We start from the raw sequence: 20412 nt of genomic DNA on the forward strand, positions 1-20412 counted from the left end.
TGGAGAGCATAAGAGACTTCTTCCATTGTTTTGAATGTATGTTCCTTCTGCATGTTTGGTGCAAACTGAGGTGTTTCTGAGGTTTCGAAACATATTTTGTATTTAACACAGTACCCGACATATTCACAATAGAACTCACAAATAGAACTCAAATCTTTGAATCAAAAGTGTAAAACTTAGGGCTGGGGTAAACGATTATTAATTAAACGATTAGTCTGTCGATTATTTTATCGATTAGTCGACTAATCTAACGACTAATTGAACGATTCTTTTTTGTAACATGGAAATTGCAGGAGTGCACATTCAATGCACAACAATTTTGATCTGGTTCTTACAGAGTATCTACACTGTAAAATGTTTGGTAGGCTACTCAAATGAGCCCTATCACACTTGGATGTGGTGCTCATTTGAATGTTTTCAGTGCTCATAAAAAACATCCGGACTGATTTTTCGGTTTTGTTGACGGGGGTGGGGTTTACATGCGCTTCATAAGGCACACACGCACATTTGCACACACACGCGCAAGGTCTCTCGCTCTCTCCCTCGCTGCGCGCGCTACACGGTTTGGAGCTCGCGAGCTCTAGATTCCGGGAGATTTTAACTAATTTGCGGTCATCAGGGAGCCGCTATCACTATGCGGGAGACTTGGGATGTCAACTCCATTTGACAAAGAGCGCAAATAACGACACCTTTACGTTTGGGACTAAATTTGAAGTATTCCCATACCTTCGATGATTTAGTGTGAGCTGGTTTTTTTTAGGACTTTTTCTTTTGTTGGGACTTTTGCATGGCTTTGTTGTGAATTCTGTGAAGAGGTTGCTGTTTCGTCCTCGATTCTGCAATGTTTCGGTCTCCCACGTGTGTGTGGCGAGCTGTACCGCCGGGAACGGTGCAAAAAAATAAATACATAAATAAATAAAGAAGCGTCGACAAAAAAATATGACGTTGCCGAATTTTTGACGTCGAAGCGTCGACGTCATCGACGCGCCGCTACAGGCCTAGTAAAACTGTGAAAAGCTGGTTAAAGAAGATAAATCATAAAGAAGTAGAGAGAATTTCTGTAAGATCCTGCGAAAAAACACGTCACCGGGGAAATCTAACCATTCTTTGTTCTGTAGCTCCAGGAAAGAGCCAGAGGCCGAAACACACACACACACACACACACACACACACACACACACACACTCTCTCCAGCGAGTCCCACTTGAGTCATTCCTCTATATGTAACACTGTACACGGTCTCTGACATGCACAGACTACAGTATAAACTCTCCTGATACAGACATCATTGGACATTATAAGCTTGTTCTCATACTTCCATCTTTCTTTAGCTGTCTGTACCCTCATCCCAATCTCTGAGACACTGTGTGCTTATTTTCTCAGACCTACAGGGGCTGTGATCTCCGGGAAGTGTCATAGAGAGCATCATTTTAGCAGTCCTCTCCTGGGCCGTTCCCTCTCCACAGCAGAGCTCTCACCACTACCCTGGATCATTAATCATATTGGTAGATCCAGACACCTGAGATTAAAGAACAGAAATAAAATGGAAATATATATAAAAAAATAATGAAATACACATTACGTTTGCTCAATATCAGTAACTCCTGCAGCCTCTTTTTCCGTTTCTCTCTCTCTTTTTTGTGCTATTTTCCCTCTACTCTGTCTGTAGTTTCTATCTTGAGCTGCATCTCACTAATTTCAGGACCTTGAATAAAATGTTAGTGATAAATCAAAGCTGCCACGGCAAAAACACACACAGATTCATCATAGGATTAGCGCTCCACTTTTATTCATTTTTCTTTTATCACCCTCCCTCCTCCTCTCTCAATCTCTCTGCTCCAACAGTACAGAAAACACACAGATGAGACACACACATGCTGTACAGTACACACAGACAGACTCTAAGCTGCTCGCTGCTGTTCAACTGTAATTGTGCGTTCAGAATGACAGCGATGAAATAACTGGAGGTCACACAGTCACTGTACTATTAGTTTCCAGGATTGGAGCGACAGAGATTTCCCTTTCATGTTCAAAGTGTTGGAATCACTCCACTCCAAAGCCACTTTTACATGTCCTGTTTTATTATATGGCAAGACATAATGTTTGTTTCATTTCCTAATGAAAAGCAACACGTTTTTTGCCCATTCAGCATGACTATAAACCTTATGTAGCCCGGCCCCTTTTCAGCGCTGCGCTCGTTGCGTTCTGTTTTCCAGTTTGTATTTCCACAGCATGAAGGTAAGATCTTATGGATTTATGGATTTTTTTTTTTTTCAAATAAAGACAAGGTAACGCTAATTTTACATACAGTACACAGTGAAAACGATATGAATATGACACAGTGGGCAACTGGATATAGCACAGCATATTTTAAAATGAAGGATTTAAAGTTTTTCGATCGCGTCTCCTGTGAAGCTGATCTTCTGTTTACATTCACTCGCTTCGCACGGACCGACCGTCACTCGCAGTAACAAGTTTATGCAGGCTACAAATGCACACTTCACAAGATATCACAGCTGGATTTGATTAAATCTGCAAGGTTTGTGAAATTAAATGTTTATTAGATTCAGATATTTGTTTAAATGATGTAGATGCGCATTTGCTGAATGTTGACGGTAAATGAGAAAGTATTTTAGCCTGATTGTTTGCCTTTTCTGTTACAAATAATATAAAAGCAAACGCTTTACTTTTTACACATACCATTTACTTTCTTTGTTTAGAGTTCTGTCTAAGTATTAGATATGACTGACAGAGATCGTAAACTAATGAAGACGGAGAATGTGAGTGAGCGCTGTGTGATCAGGCGCTGCCGTTCTCTTCTCAGGCGCGGGTGTTCTCAGCGCCGCCCGTAAAAATAAAAGTCCGGAGCGCCGTCAAAATAAAACTCCCGCTTCCAACACATCGGCCAATCAGAAAAACTAATCAGCCGAAGCCGATATTTTAAAAATACCAAATATCGGCCGACCACTATACTATTGCAATAATACCAGTATACAGTAGCATTATAGGCTACTTAGTATTAGGGCTGGATGATTAATCGAAAAATAATCGAAACCGAAATGTCGGTTATTTCGTTTTTTTAATCCTATTAATATTTCCGCCCACTGTGTGTTAATGTGCTTTCCCCTTAAAACATATTACCGCGTGTGTAGTCACGTAACTCCGCCCCGTCCAGTCTGCGACATTGAAGCAACATGAGCCCCTTTCACACAGCGCGTTGATCCCGGGAAATCGCCAGAACAAACACCTTCTGTGTGAACGCAAACACGACCCGGGATTGATGCCAGGCTGTGTCATAGCTCTGTCACTTCTGCTTTTGTTACTAGTTTTGTGTGGTGACAGAGCTATGGCATTTCCTGTCTGTCTCGTGTTTATGTTATGTCTAGTTTCATGTGAGCACATGGCTTCTGTGTATTCCTGGCCATGTGCTCTTCTGTCTAATTGTCAGCCCCGCCTATCTCGTTATCTGTTTAGTGGTTAACCTTCCTCACCTGTCGTGTCATTAGCCTTCTGTGTTAGTTCTCTATTTAGTCTCTGTTGTGTTTGCAGTTCAGTGTTGGTTCGTTTGTCCAAGTACCCGGTTCCTAGCGTTTATGTTCATGGTCTGTATTATTCCCGTTTTCCCCCTTGAGGGAGTTTTGATTTGTAACTTGTGTTTGTTTGTTGTTTCATTAAATTCACCTTTCATCTGCAATTGCATCCACGCTTCCTGATTTATCCTCACGCGACAGGCTGGGGACATTAGTAACATTGCCGTGTTCAGTCCCGGATTGACACTGTGTGAACAAAAGCCGTAATCAATGCCGTGTCGCAATGATGGCGCTTAAGCCGGGATCGTTCGCCAGCGTGAAACGGTACGTAATGCGCTAGTTTATGATCGAAACAGAGAAAAAAAATGTACAAGCGTGGTTTCTCGAGAGAGAGAAATCGCAGCTCATAAACAAACTATAGACGCCGCTGAGACGTCACGTGTCTTTGCGGGTTGTGTGTGAATGCACTCTCTGATTCCGGAAAATCACTGGCAGTGTGAATGAACCAAAGTCAAACGAACCCGGGTCAAATCCCGAGTCACTTTATCCGTGTATTTTCCAGAATCTCTGTGTGAAAGGGAACTCAAACACTGAGTCAACTCAGCAACAGGAGCCGCTTGTACCAAAGAAACACGCGAAAAAAGAGAGAGAGACTGACAATTGCCCAGAAACAAGTGCCTCCACTCCACAAAGCAGGTTTCGATAACACAAGCATTTACAAATGCTACACAATATGAAAAGGATTAGTTTTTTTAGTTTTATACAAGTTATATTTTACTTTTAAGACGGCAATATTTACAATAATTTATTTTGTTTACAAAAATAACTATTTTCTACATTTTTAGGAAACTTTCTTTTTACATTAAAACTTAATGACTTTTTTAAAAGACGTTTTTATTTTAAGCATTGTATGCTTTGTTTGATTCAATTGTTTGAAATATTTAATAAATAAGCATTAAAAGCTATCTGTGTATTTCCTTATTTTAGAATCACAAAGATAGGATTATGCACTCTTTCATTAGAAAATATAACCGTGAACATATTTATAGTATAAGCCTTGCCAGTGACATGTGAGAAAGAAAATTTTTTAAAATAATCGTTCAATAATCGTAATCGAGGTAACTTGTTCGATTAATCGCGATTATGATTTTAGCCAAAATCGTCCAGCCCTACTTAGTATAATACTGTACTTAACTTTGCAGAAAGGTAGGAACAGGATTGAGCACCCTTGCATTAGTTTGATATGATTGTAAGAAATCTTAAAATAGCCTCAATCATTCTTAAAAAAAACTGACAGTAAGACAGTTTATATATATATATATATATATATATAAATACATATATATGATTATTATTAATCAATTGAAGGCGGCAAGTGCGAATGTCCAGCTTTAATTTATTCACCAAAACCCGGCTCATTTTGCATTTCAATATTAGATTTCACTTTATTTTATGGTGTCCTTGTTACAGTGTAACTATACATTTAAGTACTGAGTAATAATAATTAACTACATCTACTTACTATAGGGTTATTTACTTTAGGGTTACCTGCATGTAATTATGTATAATTTATAGTTATTACTACAGTATAACTACATGTAACGTGTAACAAGTTCACTGTAGAATAAAGTGTTCCCCAAGTTCATTTTAATTCAGATGACCAAAAGTTATTATGTCCAAGTTTTTACATTGTAAGAATTTTCACCAGTTTGACAAGTCACAATCAAGCCAATTTGTGCAGCTGTTATAAATATGATAGACAGGCATTATCAAATTGACAGTGTGATCAGTTAATCATTTTTTAATCACTGGTCTATTACATTTTTTTATTGATATAATATAGGCCACTGCAGTTTACTGCCCTTTTTTATAATGTATGTGTGAGAAAGAGACTGAGAATACTACACCAGACAGAAGGATATTAAGTGCTCTGTGTGAACACACTGCAGCCTTTTTATTTGTTTCATCACATGCACGCACACACCACACACTAATAGACCTTTCTTGCTTCTCCACATTTCTTTTATCCTACTTTATTTCCATTTACTATATCACACTATAATACTCCTTGTACATCCTGTTCCTCTTTCTTTTGACATTCTTCTTCACTATATTTGCAGATAAGATACGAACAGCATCTCAAAAAGGTGATTAACTGCAAGACTGATGTTCACCTCCCTCATCTACCACATTCAACCACCCAGATCATTGTAGCATACCCACCACTACCCAACCACACAGCACAATGCTAAAAACACTCAGAAGTAGTCCCGATCCGATCACGCGATCGGAAATCGGGCCCGATCACGTGGTTTCAGACTCGATCGGAATCGGACGTTATCTCCTGATCAGGACTCGGATATATGTAAATTAGGGGTGTAACGGTACAAGTATTCGTAATTATTGAACCGTTTCGGTACGAGGCTTCCGGTTCGGTACGCATACAAACCGAACGATTCCTAGGACCATTTTTCCTGCAGACAAAATCCGCGCTGGCGAGATCACCACAACGTTGCGGAACATCAAATGGCAAACGTAATGAAAGCGAAACGAAACTGCGCTACTCATTATATTGTGCTTAACGGACCATTTATCAGTTCGGACCAGCAACATCTGTGCAGCGCGAGATCAAGCGACACTGTCCGAAGAGATCCAGTGAAGTCCATTTGAATTCGCCACTGAAGTAATAACATTGCTGCGAGATCTAGTGAGAAGCGTTCAAATTTCTCCGTTATTAACCGTAGATCTCTATTAGATCAAACAGCGCTGACGTGGACACCAGGCGAAACATTGTGCCGTGAATGAACATGGATTTAATGTTGCACTTCAAAACTCAAATATTATATAAATATATATTTAAATGTTATTTTTAATGTGATTACCAAAACATTATTTGTTCATCCTTCAAAGATTACCCCCATTTATAAACCTGAAAGTTTCAAGATGTAGGAAAACTCAAACTTATTTAAAAATAGTTTTTCTTTTAATAAATAGGAAATTTCTCTGGCATTTCTTTCTTTTTGCTGTATCGTATCGAACCGAACCGCAAATTTTGTGAACTGTTACACCCCTAATGTATATATATATTCTCATTATTTTTTATACACTTTTAAAACATTTTTATTTTTTGTTTACATGCCTGCCGGGTATTTTAAGTTGAGGTGCTATTTGTTTTTATATTAGACTTTTTCTATATTTACTGTTGCACTAAAGTCCAAAAGTGAAGATTTTATGTTATTTATTACTTGATTGTTCAAGCTACCTCACAGAAATGCTCTGTTTGTTAACAGAGTTGTTGAATGTTAAAATAAGTTGAATTAAATAAAAAATAAGGAACATCCTGGATCTGTTTTTTCTCTCTTCTTTATTCTTTTTTTATGTATTATATAAGTATCGGATCGGGACTCGGTGTTACGGTGTTATTCATTTTGTCATGTTTCTGGTTTGTGGTTTCTCTGTCTTTGGTCTTTTATTCAGTTTGTGCCTTGTTAATTGTAGTCTGTTATCCTAGTCATGTCATTATTAGGTCCCTTGTTTCATGTGTGTTGTCTTGTTAGGTTGTATGGTCCCGCTCGTTGTTCTGATTTGCCCCAGCTGTGTCTTGTTCCCTCATCCCATCTGTGTATTTAAATCCTGTCTGCTCTTTTGTTCATGGTCAGTTATTGAATGTATGTTTGAATGTGCGTCCCACGAGTGTCTGTTCTGAATCTGTATTAAAGTCTACTGCTGCGTTTAGATCCGACTTCAGCCTTTGCTTCCACGCTTCGTAACAGAATAACTGACCCACTAGGATCTAGCAGCCATGCCTACCTGGAGTCCTGATGTCCAGATCCTCCGTCTTCGCCAGGAGAATCGCGCCATCGAGGATTATGTCGCAGAATTCCTCGAGCTGGCATTTCTCGCGCAAATGAACACCCACGGCCTGAAGATCTTCTTCCGCGGAGGATTATCGGAACCACTCCGGTCTCTGATGCCCGAACCTGGTCCTCACGGATCTTTAGAATGGTACGTTGACCTGGCCCTGTTGTGGAGCGGTTCCCCGTTTACTGTGGGCGTGGAGGAGAAGCTGCGAGAGCCTGCGCTTAACGTCAGCCCGGTCGCGCCCGCGCTTCACTTCAGCTGCTCAGCCGAGACCACGCTCCACAAGCCTGCGCTTCACGTGAACCGAGTCGAGCCCGCTTTCCACGACATGCCTGAGCTTCTTCCTGCCGAGATCGACATGCCTGAGGCTGAGCTTCTGTCTTCCGAACCCGCACGTCGCTTCAGCCTCGACGAACCCGAGTCAAGTGAGTCAAGTGCCGCCGAGTCAAGTGAGACCGCGCTTCCCGAGTCAAGCGAGTCAATTGCCGCCGAGTCAAGCGAGTCAAGTGCCGCCGAGTCAAGCGAGTCAAGCGCCGCCGGGTCAAGTGAATCAAGTTCCGAGTCAAGTGAATCAAGTTCCGAGTCAAGTGAATCAAGTTCCGAGTCAAGTGAATCAAGTTCCGAGTCAAGTGAATCAAGTTTCCGAGTCAAGTGAATCAAGTTCCGAGTCAAGTGAATCAAGTTCCGAGTCAAGTGAATCAAGTTCCGAGTCAAGTGAATCAAGTTCCGAGTCAAGTGAATCAAGTTCCGAGTCAAGTGAATCAAGTTCCGAGTCAAGTGAATTAAGTTCCGAGTCAAGTGAATCAAGTTCCGAGTCAAGTGAATCAAGTTCCGAGTCTAGTGAGTTTACCGAGTCTACTGAGTCAAGTGAGTCAAGTGAGTCTACCGAGTCAAGTGAGTTTACCCAGTCTACTGAGTCAAGTGAGTCTACCGAGTCAAGTGAGTCTACCGAGTCAAGTGAGTCTACCGAGTCAAGTACGTCCAGTAGTGAATCAAGCCCAGTGAAGCGCCGTCGCAGAAGGAGGAGGAGGACTCGTTTGCTTCGCCAGGCTACGGAGGGCGTTCCCAGACTCCTCGCCCTGCCGGCCCCGCCTCTGCACCTCGCCCTGCCGGCCCCGCCTCTGCGCCTCGCCCTGCCGGCCCCGCCTCTGCGCCTCGCCCTGCCGGCCCCGCCTCTGCGCCTCGCCCTGCCGGTCCCGCCTCTGCGCCTCGCCCTGCCGGTCCCGCCTCTGCGCCTCGTCCAGCCTGCGCCCTTCAAGCTCCGGGAGGCCTGCCCGGAACCCATTTACCACCTGGAGGTTCCTCCCGAGGAGCGGGGTCGCGCCTTATGGAAGGGGGGGATAATGTTACGGTGTTATTCATTTTGTCATGTTTCTGGTTTGTGGTTTCTCTGTCTTTGGTCTTTTATTCAGTTTGTGCCTTGTTAATTGTAGTCTGTTATCCTAGTCATGTCATTATTAGGTCCCTTGTTTCAGGTGTGTTGTCTTGTTAGGTTGTATGGTCCCGCTCGTTGTTCTGATTTGCCCCAGCTGTGTCTTGTTCCCTCATCCCATCTGTGTATTTAAATCCTGACTGCTCTTTTGTTCATGGTCAGTTATTGAATGTGTGTTTGAATGTGCGTCCCACGAGTGTCTGTTCTGAATCTGTATTAAAGTCTACTGCTGCGTTTAGATCCGACTTCAGCCTTTGCTTCCACGCTTCGTAACACTCGGTATCGGTAGATACTCAAAATCAAATGACTCGGAGGCAAAAAAACCTGATCGGGACATCCCTACTCAGAAGCCATTTGCTACCTCATAGCAACACCATACAACTCTGATGGTGAGTTTATATAAACGAGCACAGTGACGCTTTCTTTATAAAACGTTCAGGTCTAGTCTAATCTACTCTTTCAGGCAGAAATAGTCCACAAGAAATGTAAGGGAGACAATAAATGTGAGAGGAAGACAACACCTCCTTGTCAAAACCAGCAGTAAGAGAGAATTGCTGCATGCGTTGAGTTACCAGAGGGAACAGAAGTCTGCTGAAACCTTCGGGAAAGGAGAAGCCCTGGCTGTCACACTGAATTATGGTCTGATCAAAACAAATAGACCCAAAATCCCCGAACACAAACTCTCACGCATGTGCAAAAAAAAAAAAAAAAAAAAAAGGCCAGTACATGTACTCCTTTCACAGTAAATGTGGTGGTGTGTACAAGAGTTCTGGTGCTAGAGCCGATGCTCGGTCTGGAAGCTTTTTCCACCATAGAAAAATCAGAAAATTGGCCATGGGAGTGGGAAAATGACCATATCAAGGAAAGTGAGAACAATAACAAATCAGTCTGGCATGACTGATGCAAAACAAAACTATATTGTCCCCACTATATGACCAACAAAGCTGACTATGTCCTTGTCATGTGTATAAAAAAAAAAGATTATACTTATTAATATCATGTGCCAAATTATTGGCATGTGTTTTATACATTATTCATAAACATTTGACTATTGTATTAACAGCTTGTTAAAGACAATCAAACAAATCCCTTTTAATGTTAAAGGGGACCATACTATGCAAAAGTCACTTTTATAAGGTGTTTGAACACCGATGTGTGACCGCAGTGTGTGAGAACAACCAGCCTATAATGGTACTAAAAATCCACTCATTTTTTAAAAATATTTCCCATAAATGAAAAGCAGTCCCTTCAAACGAGCTGATTCAGATTCCCCCAACAATGACGTCATCGTAGGGAGAAGCCCCGCCCACAGCCAGTGACAATCAGGCCCTATTAGCATAGACACAGCCCTGAGTCCGCCATTTCTGTATACTCACTGTAGCAGCTGGAATTGTACAATGCCTGCGCCAAAGAGATATTACAGATGTTGCGTTATGGGATGTCTCCATAAACTTCCACCATCTGAGTCACTGAGGACATTGTGGTTCAATTTTATTTTCGAAAGAAATGTACTGAAGAAAATCGCTAAAGTCTTGTACGCTTGCGCCAATTATTTTACGCCGAACTGCTTCACAAACGAGGAGCTTTTCAACGCTGGATTTTCAAAAAGGCTGATTCTGAAAAATGGGTCAATACGAATGCTTTGTGCGCAAACTTCAGATCCAGACAAAGTATCACACGTCATATGTTGTGAGTCCTTCCAAATTGCCTTAATATATAAGTTTATATAAGTTCCTATATAAGGAAATATAAGTTACCTAGTTAAAAACTGCACATGAACGCCAAATTGCACATGAACGCCCTTTGAAGTCGCCCACTTACTTTAACCCTTTGGGGTCGGCTATCGCGCCGGCGCAACGAGCTCACTTTTTTCCTTATCAGTGCAAAAGAGACTCAAATTACTCTGTTGATTTTGATCTTACATATAAGTGTTGTACATCATTAGATCCTGTTAAGTGTCTATTTTTTTTTTGTGGATACTCACAATAAAAACAAAGTGTTCTGCTTTTTGTCAAATAAAGAAAAATAAACATGATGCGAATTTTGCCTTCTCTCTGTCAGTGAAGTTCATTCTGAAACGCGTCCGAAAATGAACTGTAACTCAGTAAATACTTGTCACACAGGCACGAAAGATTTTTCATTATGAAGCTGAGATTCTCTTCTTTTAAGTGAAGTAATTTATATAAAAAACAATATTCTCAGTATGTAATCTGTATGAAAAGAGAGAGATGTCAGTCATTTTCTTTTCAGCTCATTATAGCTCATTAAGTGCTAATGTGAACACGCCCACGGAGAGCACGCGCTATTCAAACGCAAATGATCTGAGGCAAGCCATGCAAACATGCCAACGCCCACATCAGCTGGATAAAACACATCAAGTTTAATAAGAATCATGTACTTTACGTCGTCTTGCTACGCTGTGAGGAATAATACTATCTAATAATCCTGGAAAATTTACCTCAGAAGTGCTGGTAGTTTCATTTCGAGGAGCAACGGATCAAGCTGATGTGAAAGCTAAGTTATTTACTCTTAAGTGCTTCGTTCTAATCGCGATATGGAATAGTGTCTGTAAACCGCAAAAAGACTGTTCAAATATGTATCGCGTATCTGTGTGTGAATGAATGAATGAACGGCAACCCCAAAAACACCTTAGACCCCAGAGGGTTAACAAACTTTGTTGTTGATGTCAAAGGCCAAGCATGTAATCAATCTATCACATGGAATCAGCTAGCAAGCAGTAAGGCAAACACTAACATGGACAGTCTACTTAACACAACTGTTTTAGACACAACAAACATGAACAAAACACACAATGTAAAGTACATACAATCCAGACTACATTAAATACCAGAACTATTTTACAAGTTTGCAATTTCATGTGAATTACTACGATTTGATTTGTGCAAAAACATGCGAATTTTTGAAGAAAATAAACTTAGCACGGAGGACCACCCCTAAAACTAACCTTCAGTGTTGCATAATCAGATCATACAAAACATACAAATGAGATTCCTACAAAATCGCTACCAATTCATCAATGTAAAATAGTTGCATGTGTTGTATACAGGTTCCCTTGCAGAAAAAAATAAACAGTTATACTGACAACAAAAAACAGATATACTGACAACAAAAAGTTTTGTGTTCTGAAAGCACATTGAAAATCAAGAAACAAAGTTGTCAGGTTTCATATTCAGCATGTCATGTTAATAATTTTGCATATTGTTGAGCTTATGCAGTATACAATTCATGTTTTTTATTTTTTGTAACATTTTGTACAGTTTTAAATGTGTTGGGTTGCCATTTTATGTCCTACTGTATGAGATATCTTGATTTAACTAAGAACAACTGATGTAGAGTGGATATGGACTCAGAGAGGAGTTAAAGGGAGGCCTGGTAGATTATGATTTGGTGGGATGAATCGAGGTGAACTGGACGTACAAGGGGATTTGGGTGATACATACATGTGCTGCCCCAGAGAAACCAGAGAGCCCCAGTGATTGAGCCTGAGAGATGCAGTGCACTGCATTACAGCAGCTGTTTCCCTCTCACACACACACTGCTGTTACTGTCATTTACTGCACTTTGATTTATACACTCACAAACTGTCACATCTGAGACATATACGACAAAATATCAGATGACACACATTTTTCACCACAAACAGTTTGCAGTACCTCACGATTCCTGTTGTGTACTTTGAATGGACATTCATAGAAAAATCTATTTCTTTGCTCTGTTACAAAAGGCAGGACTATATTTAGCTGTCTTTATTGATTCAGGTCTGACACATTACACTGTGCTATTCTCCATATCTCAAATACACTGCAAGAGTCCAGACACTACTTACACAAAAAAAAGAGAAAGAGAAAAATGGTTACAAAACGGCATAGCGTTATTGATTCGATTTGCAATCGCAAAGAGATTGCGGTAAGAGAAATGTACTTTTTCCTATCGGTCTCTCCTTCACTATTTCATATGGTTATCGCCTCCCTCCATGTGTCAAGGTGACATTTTTTCCCACTGAAAAGCTTTGAGCTGTGCTAGTGTAGCTGAGATTTATGGAGCTGATCAGAAAGCAGTTTGTGACAGGAATTTGTGAATATATGGCTGTTTGGGCCGTCCATCACACTACGGCAATTTACTGCTTGATCAACAAAGGAATGGTAAATATTATCACAGGAGCAAACATAGCATACGTTCTTGAAACTGACATTTTTACAGCCGATCAGTGCGGTCCTCTGCACAGCTGATATTAAGCTATATTAGGGCTTTCACACTTGGGTCCTGGGTTATCTTGCTTCATGTTTCACACTGGTCATACTGGTACTGGTCAAAGACATTTATAATGACACAAAATATTTCTTATGCTGTTTCTATTCATCAAAGAATCATGAAAAAAAAAAATTACGATTTCCACAAACAACTGTTTTTAGCATTAATTAAAAACAGTTTAAAACAGTTATGCTGTTTGTTGAGCAGCAAATCAGCATATTAAAATGATTTCGTAAGGATCATGTGACACTGAAGACTGGAGTAATGATGCTGAAATTAATTCAGCACTGCATGACAGGAATAAATTACGATTTGTAATAATATTTCACAATATTAATATTAATTTACTGTATCTTTGATCAAATAAATGCAGACTTGGTGAGCATAAGAGACTTTAGTGTACAATAGTGTACAGTAAGATTATGAAGGATATGTGTGGATGGTTTTATCCAAATAATCGAAAGATATTCAAAGTAAAAAGTTAAGTTTAAGTAAAAAATCTTGAACCAAAGATTGTTTACGGAAATCGCTAGTTCATTCCTAAGAGATGATGTATTGTATGAAGGTTGTTTGAGTTAGTAACCACAACAACAACAAACATTCTTCATTGTGTTTCTTGCTGTCAAATGTAGCACAGCAACAGCCAATGTGAGAGCTCAAGCAACACGCATTAAAATGGTGCCACTTACAAAAAAAAAAATATATATATATGGTCTCTAAGAAAATTACACAAACACTTTGTTGAAATGTTGCTTTATCAAGGGCAACTGGATATTTCACTCAAAAATTTAAATTCTTTCATTTGTTCCTCACTCAACCTGTATGACTTGGTTTATTCTAATGAACACAAAATAAGATATTGTCTCATGCTTTTTTTATGGTCCATACAATAAAAGCCAAATCAACACTGAACCCCCCCCCCCCCCCCCCAATGACTCTCATTGTATGGACAAATAACACAGACGATATCTTCTTTTGTGTTCAGCAGAAGAAATATATAGAAAAATATTTGGAACAACATGAGGGCAAAATGACTTTAGGAATAACCCTACAGATAAAATTATGTTCAATCAGTCTGGTTTTCTGAGATTCTCTTACAGTCAGTCACAGACACATCAGCCCATATCACAGCAGTCTTGTGCGGTGTTGTTCTCAGTGGTAATTCCTTGCTCGACTGTGTCCTCCGGTTCTGGATCATGCCCAGTTTGGAAAGGCACCTGCCCAAACCTCACTAAAGGGTGGTGAGACTCACAGAGCAGCCGGAGGCCATTTAACCTCTACTGTACACAGACACTCCTACTTGACACACCAGCTGTTTCCTCAGGATCACATGCTCTGACAGGAGTCTGGTGGATTCTTTAATTAAAGTTTTACTAGAAGAAAAAGACCCACCCCTTGCCTGCTGGACAAATTACAGCATATTCTCCTACCGGACCAGTTTCTGTCATGTGAAATCAGTCATCATAGACCCCACTAAAATCAAATGACCTTTGTTATATTGAAACAGGACGTTTGGCTGGAATTTTGGCTTATGTTATTTATTTATTTAATTTTCAAAGACAATAGGTTTTTAGTAACAGCCATGATTCATAGATTTTGGGCGAGGAGCATCCTCATTCAATAGAGCTTTTGATTGGGCAAAAATCTGTGTAGTGTAGCATGAGTTATATTTTTCTAGTGAAAATGTCGATCCTTCTTTGTAAAATAAACATTCAAAGCACATACAACAGTACATACTGACTGAACAGAATATCTTGTGCTACAAATATCTGCTCTAGATTCCGGCAGATTTTAACTAATTTGCGGGCATCAGGGAGACGCTATCATTATGCAGGAGACTCCCGGGCCACAGACAATTTGAGGAAGTGGTGGGGGAAGTGACGTATGCCGTAAAGCAGTCGAGTTTTGTAGTTCTTTTTGTGCTCGGGTTACTACCCGAAACCCGAAGTTACATAGTGCGAGTAAAAGCGATACAGACCACGTCAGGCTATGGCAGACGTGTCATTTAACATATTGTAAGTCGATGTACCATCACAAGGGTCTTGGAAATATATTATGAAGGTTGAAAAACTACATAGTGTTACTTTATTAGCGCCCCCTATTATATAACAGTGAAAACATGGAAAGCCGGAAAAACTTGTCAATGACGATGAAGCGTCGAGTCTTGAACTGTTTTCAACATTGATAAGAAATGTTTCTTGAGCACCAAAATTATTCAAAATGAATAGCATTTCAAACTATTGCTGTTTATCCTGTATATTTGATCAAATAAATGAAGTCTTGGTGAACTCTTTTAAAAACATTTATTTTTAAAACGTACTGACCTCAAACTTTTGATCAGTTATGTATATATAAAAGAATAAATGCATGTAAAATGTTCACATCTCATTTCATTAAATGCTGTACGAAACTAAAATCAATTGTGACGTGCATGTGACCCATTTCAATAACTGCTTGTCCATCTGTGGAAACGATGCAACGCAAATCCACTCCAGCTGTTTTAAGTCACCTGAACCTCGTCATTGTTCAACTTCATTTAATTATTTAATTTCGGAAAAGCTAGAAGACTGGAAACTGACACAGAGAGTTTAGTTCAGATCTTTTTGGCACCGACCAGTAATGAAAGTGACAACTTGTGTATGAAATCTCTGCCGCAGAAACACACAAACCCTCTCTCTCAGATTAGCCCAGAGGTGTGTGTGTGTGTGTGTTTGAGAAAGAGTGAATGTGTGTATCCGCACTGTAATGCAGAGAGAGCATTCATCTCTTAGACCATTACACACAGTCACTAAAGCAACATTCCCCTGGGAAAGTTAACTGCACCCTGTGCAGAAACACGCTATACCGTACTACACACACACTCAAGCATGTTGAAAAACACTTTGTGTATGCTTCAGTCTCTGTAGTTTGCTTCTCTCGCTCCGAGAGGCAGCAGCTCGAAAGCTTTTAGCATATCTCACCTTCACACTCTCCTTCAGAGTCACCTGTTTAGAAGACATGCGTACACACGTGCAATCACGCATACACAAGAGTCAACTGGAGCTTGTATTCACATGCAACAAGATAAAATACAAGCATGGCACAGCGTCATAGAGAGAAAATAAGGGACATTCCATTCCTTTACACCGCAGCTCGAGATGCAAGTAAACCATTGGTGGTCATAGTCAGTGTATGTGTATGTGTATGTGTATGTGTGCTTGACTGCTAAAATGCATTTGAGACAATCACCATTTTGACTCGCTGAATAAATGTGTTCTACTTTATTTGTTAAAAACTTTACTGACCAACTGTAGCTTGACATTTACTTTGCTAATGTAAGTCTATGGAGGTTCTGTGTGTTTACTTTGAGTAGTTTAACAGTTTAGTTTAATTTTGTATAAATTATCCAAAAATATAGTAAAATGTTAATGAGAACAAAAATAAAAGTAAAAATACTTTATGGCCACGTTTTACTGAAAATGACAACGTAATTATTAAAAAATATTCAGTTCATTGATATCAAACATCCTGTAAAGGAGGTAGTAACCATAACGTGGGAAGCAGGGCTTAATAAAGGGTCAATTGTGGTTGTACAATATTTCAAGATGACATCATTCACTGATCAACTTTACTTGGCATTTCAATTAACAACAAATCCAGTAGAATATGTGCACCAAAGCCAAAGAAATGCTCAAGAGATTTCATCATTTACAACAACAAAAAAACTTTCTGATTAACTGTACACTTTTTTTTAACACTGAGGGGCGGGGTGGCATATATTTTCTGCCATTTTCCTCTTTCAGACAAAAACTGAAAATGCCATCGCAATTTCTAATTTGCCTAATTTCTTTTCTCATCGTTAACCTTATGCCACGGACAAGTTCTCTCAAAGAGTAGCATTTGAATGTTAACTGCTGCAGTGCATTTCAATAATCTCTTTTCCACAGAGCACAAGGAACAAATACTGAGAACCGTGAGCAAAACTTTGATTAACTTTATTATTATGGAAATGCACGGTGTGAAAAATGCCATGCACAGAAAATATACAAATTTCTGAGCTGCTGATTTGGTTACTCCTTTAGCCCAGCCTTTTATTCAATCCGACTAACAGGACACTAATTACATAGACAGTCACCCCAGAGCAAACCAGGATTGAAAGCCTCGCTCAAGGGCACAACCGCGACAACAATCCTTTGGTAACTCTCCAATTCATGAGTCACTCCCACTTGGGATCGAACTTACGATATTTGCATTTCTAGCCCAGAGCTTTAACCACTAGTCTATCCCTATCTAAGACACTGAGCTTAAGTGCTCACAGAAGAATAAAATCAAGGAAATAAACTTGTGTACTGTACACCTTTAATGACACTTGGTGTTGTAATTTAAGACTGGTGACTACAGCGGCCGGGAACAGAAGAGGCATGCTGTGTAATAACAAGAGTAAGAATAGATACAGGCATTGATACCCCTCCATCTCTCTTTCTCTGTCACTCTTTCTCTCAGTTAGTGCGTGTACGGTATTATTAGATGTTACTCTAGGTCTGAGTCATGCTACAGACAGAACGAGCGAACGATAAAGATATATATATATAAAAAAAACATTCTAATAAATTGTAGAATGAAAACAGAAAAAGCTAGCTGATAAAAGATAGAAAATCAGCTGCCTTCTCTTATTAGACAGAAAGACAAAAAAACGATTGAACGTAAGATAGAAAGAACGGACGAGCAAATGAAGATACGAATGAAATGTACAATCAAACAATCAACAGATAGAGTCAGGTTGATAAACGATAGATAAAATGACAGTGATAGATAAAGCATTAGAGCAACAGACGGCAGACAGAGAGATATACTTAGAACAATTGAAAGAAAGAAAGAAAAAGACAGAAAGAAAGAGAGAAAAAAGAAAGAAAGAACGAACGAACAAAAGAAAGAACGAACAATAAATAGAATGACAGAACGACCAATAGAACATTGTCCTTGGGAACACTAAGGCAGCAGGTTTTCACTAACTCTTTCATAACACACTCAAATATCTTCACACACACTAAGACATGCAGATAGTAGCTCACACACTGTCTGTTTCCCCCAGAGCACTTGTGTGTGGAGATTGCCTTTTTAAGGTGGAAATCAATAATTTTCTTTTCTTTACCTGCTCCTGCTGCCCCCTCAGTTGTAAGAGAATCCGTTCTCCTTTCATCTTTCCCATTCTCTTTCACCATTTCTCTCTTAGTTGTCAGTCATCTCTTCTCATAACACTGTAGAAACAATTAAATTCAAGTTTAAATGATGTATGTTTTTTTTTTTACAGTACAAATTGTTCCAAAGTATAGTGCCTTACAATGGTTAACTCCCTAAAAGCCCAGTGCACACTGTATGATTTCACACATTCATTCACTCAGCAGCAGAATACAGTTGTCAGTCCTTGATACAGTTACATTAACACACAATTCAGTTATTTACGGGAGTGACAACCACATATAACCAAACTCACACACGTACATTTTCAGGACTCACAACCACATTCTTGGAAAATCCTGCACAGTGTGAACAGAACTGGACTGGACAACTAGTTGTCCGTCACATCATACAGTGCGAGAGAGCCGCTCTGTACTGCACAAAAGTGGGTCTACTGTGTGTTGAGGGTTTTCATGTGTGAAATGAACATCTCAACGTTATAGATCCAGTCACTTTTGTCCAACAGTTTTGTGTTCTATGTCCAGCTCAAATGCTCCGCTCTCCACCTGGATAAGAGAGAGACTCACACCTGTAAGTAAATATATTTGTCAATCCCAAAAACTGAAAGCGTGAACCTGGGCTTAGACAGCTTTCAGGAATTGTAGTTTGTGCACACCAAACCGAGATAAAAAAAATAACAGTGACGAAAAGTCGTCAAAGATGGCTCCACCACCAATTCAATATGTTCAATCCGGCCAAAAAGCAATTGACAGAGGGTCCGACCAGTGCCAACACACCACAAAAATACTAGGCCGACAGACGCCCAACAATAGACCGTCAATGGTCAATGGCCGACTATCGGCTTGGTGTGTCAAAGCCTTTAGAGTGACATGCTTAGCAAGTGTCAGAAATATTGCTGTCCTGCAGTGTAACTGCTCCTATATATGCCAGCATAATGACATGTAAAAGAGAAAAAGGGACCAGAATGTCGATACTAGCTTGTCAATATGATACGCAACAAACATCTTGTTATTATTCAGCATGTTCTTCATGTTGTAATCGTACTACTGAATTTACCACAAGTTTGCTGTTGAAAATGAGCAGCTCACAAATTCCCACATTGGTCCTGCCACAAAAGATTTCAGATATTTTTTTAGTATTAATTCATTTCTTATAATTAGATATTCACTTCACATTCAATTCACATGTATTTGTATAGTGCCTTTCAATACAAATGCCTTTCACACTGTTTCAAAGCAGCTTTACAGAAAATGCATGTTTCTACATTTCCATTTAGAGTAATCTGTTATCAGAGGTGACTGTCAAAATAATGTCCATATGTCAGAAATGTACAGTTCTAAGACAATACACATGCCTACTTCCCTATAGTACAGGAGGTGAAAAGTACCCAGATGACTTACTACTTCCGCAGAGATTCCGAAAAGCGCATCTGATGTTTTACTATCCCATGTGGCCAGTGGAGAGGATTTGTGAATGACAGTGAATTGAAGTAACCGATGCTGGTAGGTCAGATGACAATGCCAACATGGCGGATGCAGTGCATCTGGATTTCATTCATACTACACACATTCATTCTACACAGAGCATACTTTTTCACAGTCGAGAAGTTTGTTCATCATCAAATGTAGTAGCCACTATGTATGCGATTTCAGATGCAGCTTGCTATCCTGATGACCTTGATGAGCTAGTTCAAGTGTGTCTTCAGACTTATATAAAAGACAGTTTATGTCGTGCAGGGTGTCTCTGGGGTCATGTTGTACAATCTGACAAGCAACAAGGTTTCATAGGGACAGAAATATCACACAGTGAGAACTGAGTTTAAGACGATAAGGAAAAGTTGAGGGGAAAAAACCCCTGGAAGGAACCAAATCTCTACAAACATACATGCACATCTACACTTCTCTGTTACAGCAAATGACACACTAGTACAGACTACAAACATCACTGTGCAAACAATTAAACACTGCACCAATCAATTATTCAATGACTAAATTAATAAACAAACAAACAAGATTCAGTGGGGGAAACGACTTGCTTTATTATGCGACTCAATTTGACTCACTTTCTGTAACCCATCAAACTAAGATAACAAAAATTCAATTCCATTCCATCAATCCGATGCACAAAAGCAATGCAGTC

At 39.7% G+C, this 20412-nt stretch overlaps 1 long non-coding RNA gene across 1 annotated transcript in view; it reads right to left on the reverse strand.

The window, feature by feature from the left end:
* Positions 1-20412, reverse strand: part of LOC130077493 (uncharacterized) — a 94948-nt gene that overhangs the window by 22231 nt on the left and 52305 nt on the right. The window lies entirely within an intron of this gene.

This window comes from Rhinichthys klamathensis, unplaced genomic scaffold (assembly GCF_029890125.1).
Source record: "Rhinichthys klamathensis goyatoka isolate OS25496 unplaced genomic scaffold, OSU_Roscu_1.1 h1tg000748l_1, whole genome shotgun sequence".
Taxonomy (NCBI): Eukaryota; Metazoa; Chordata; class Actinopteri; order Cypriniformes; family Leuciscidae; genus Rhinichthys; species Rhinichthys klamathensis.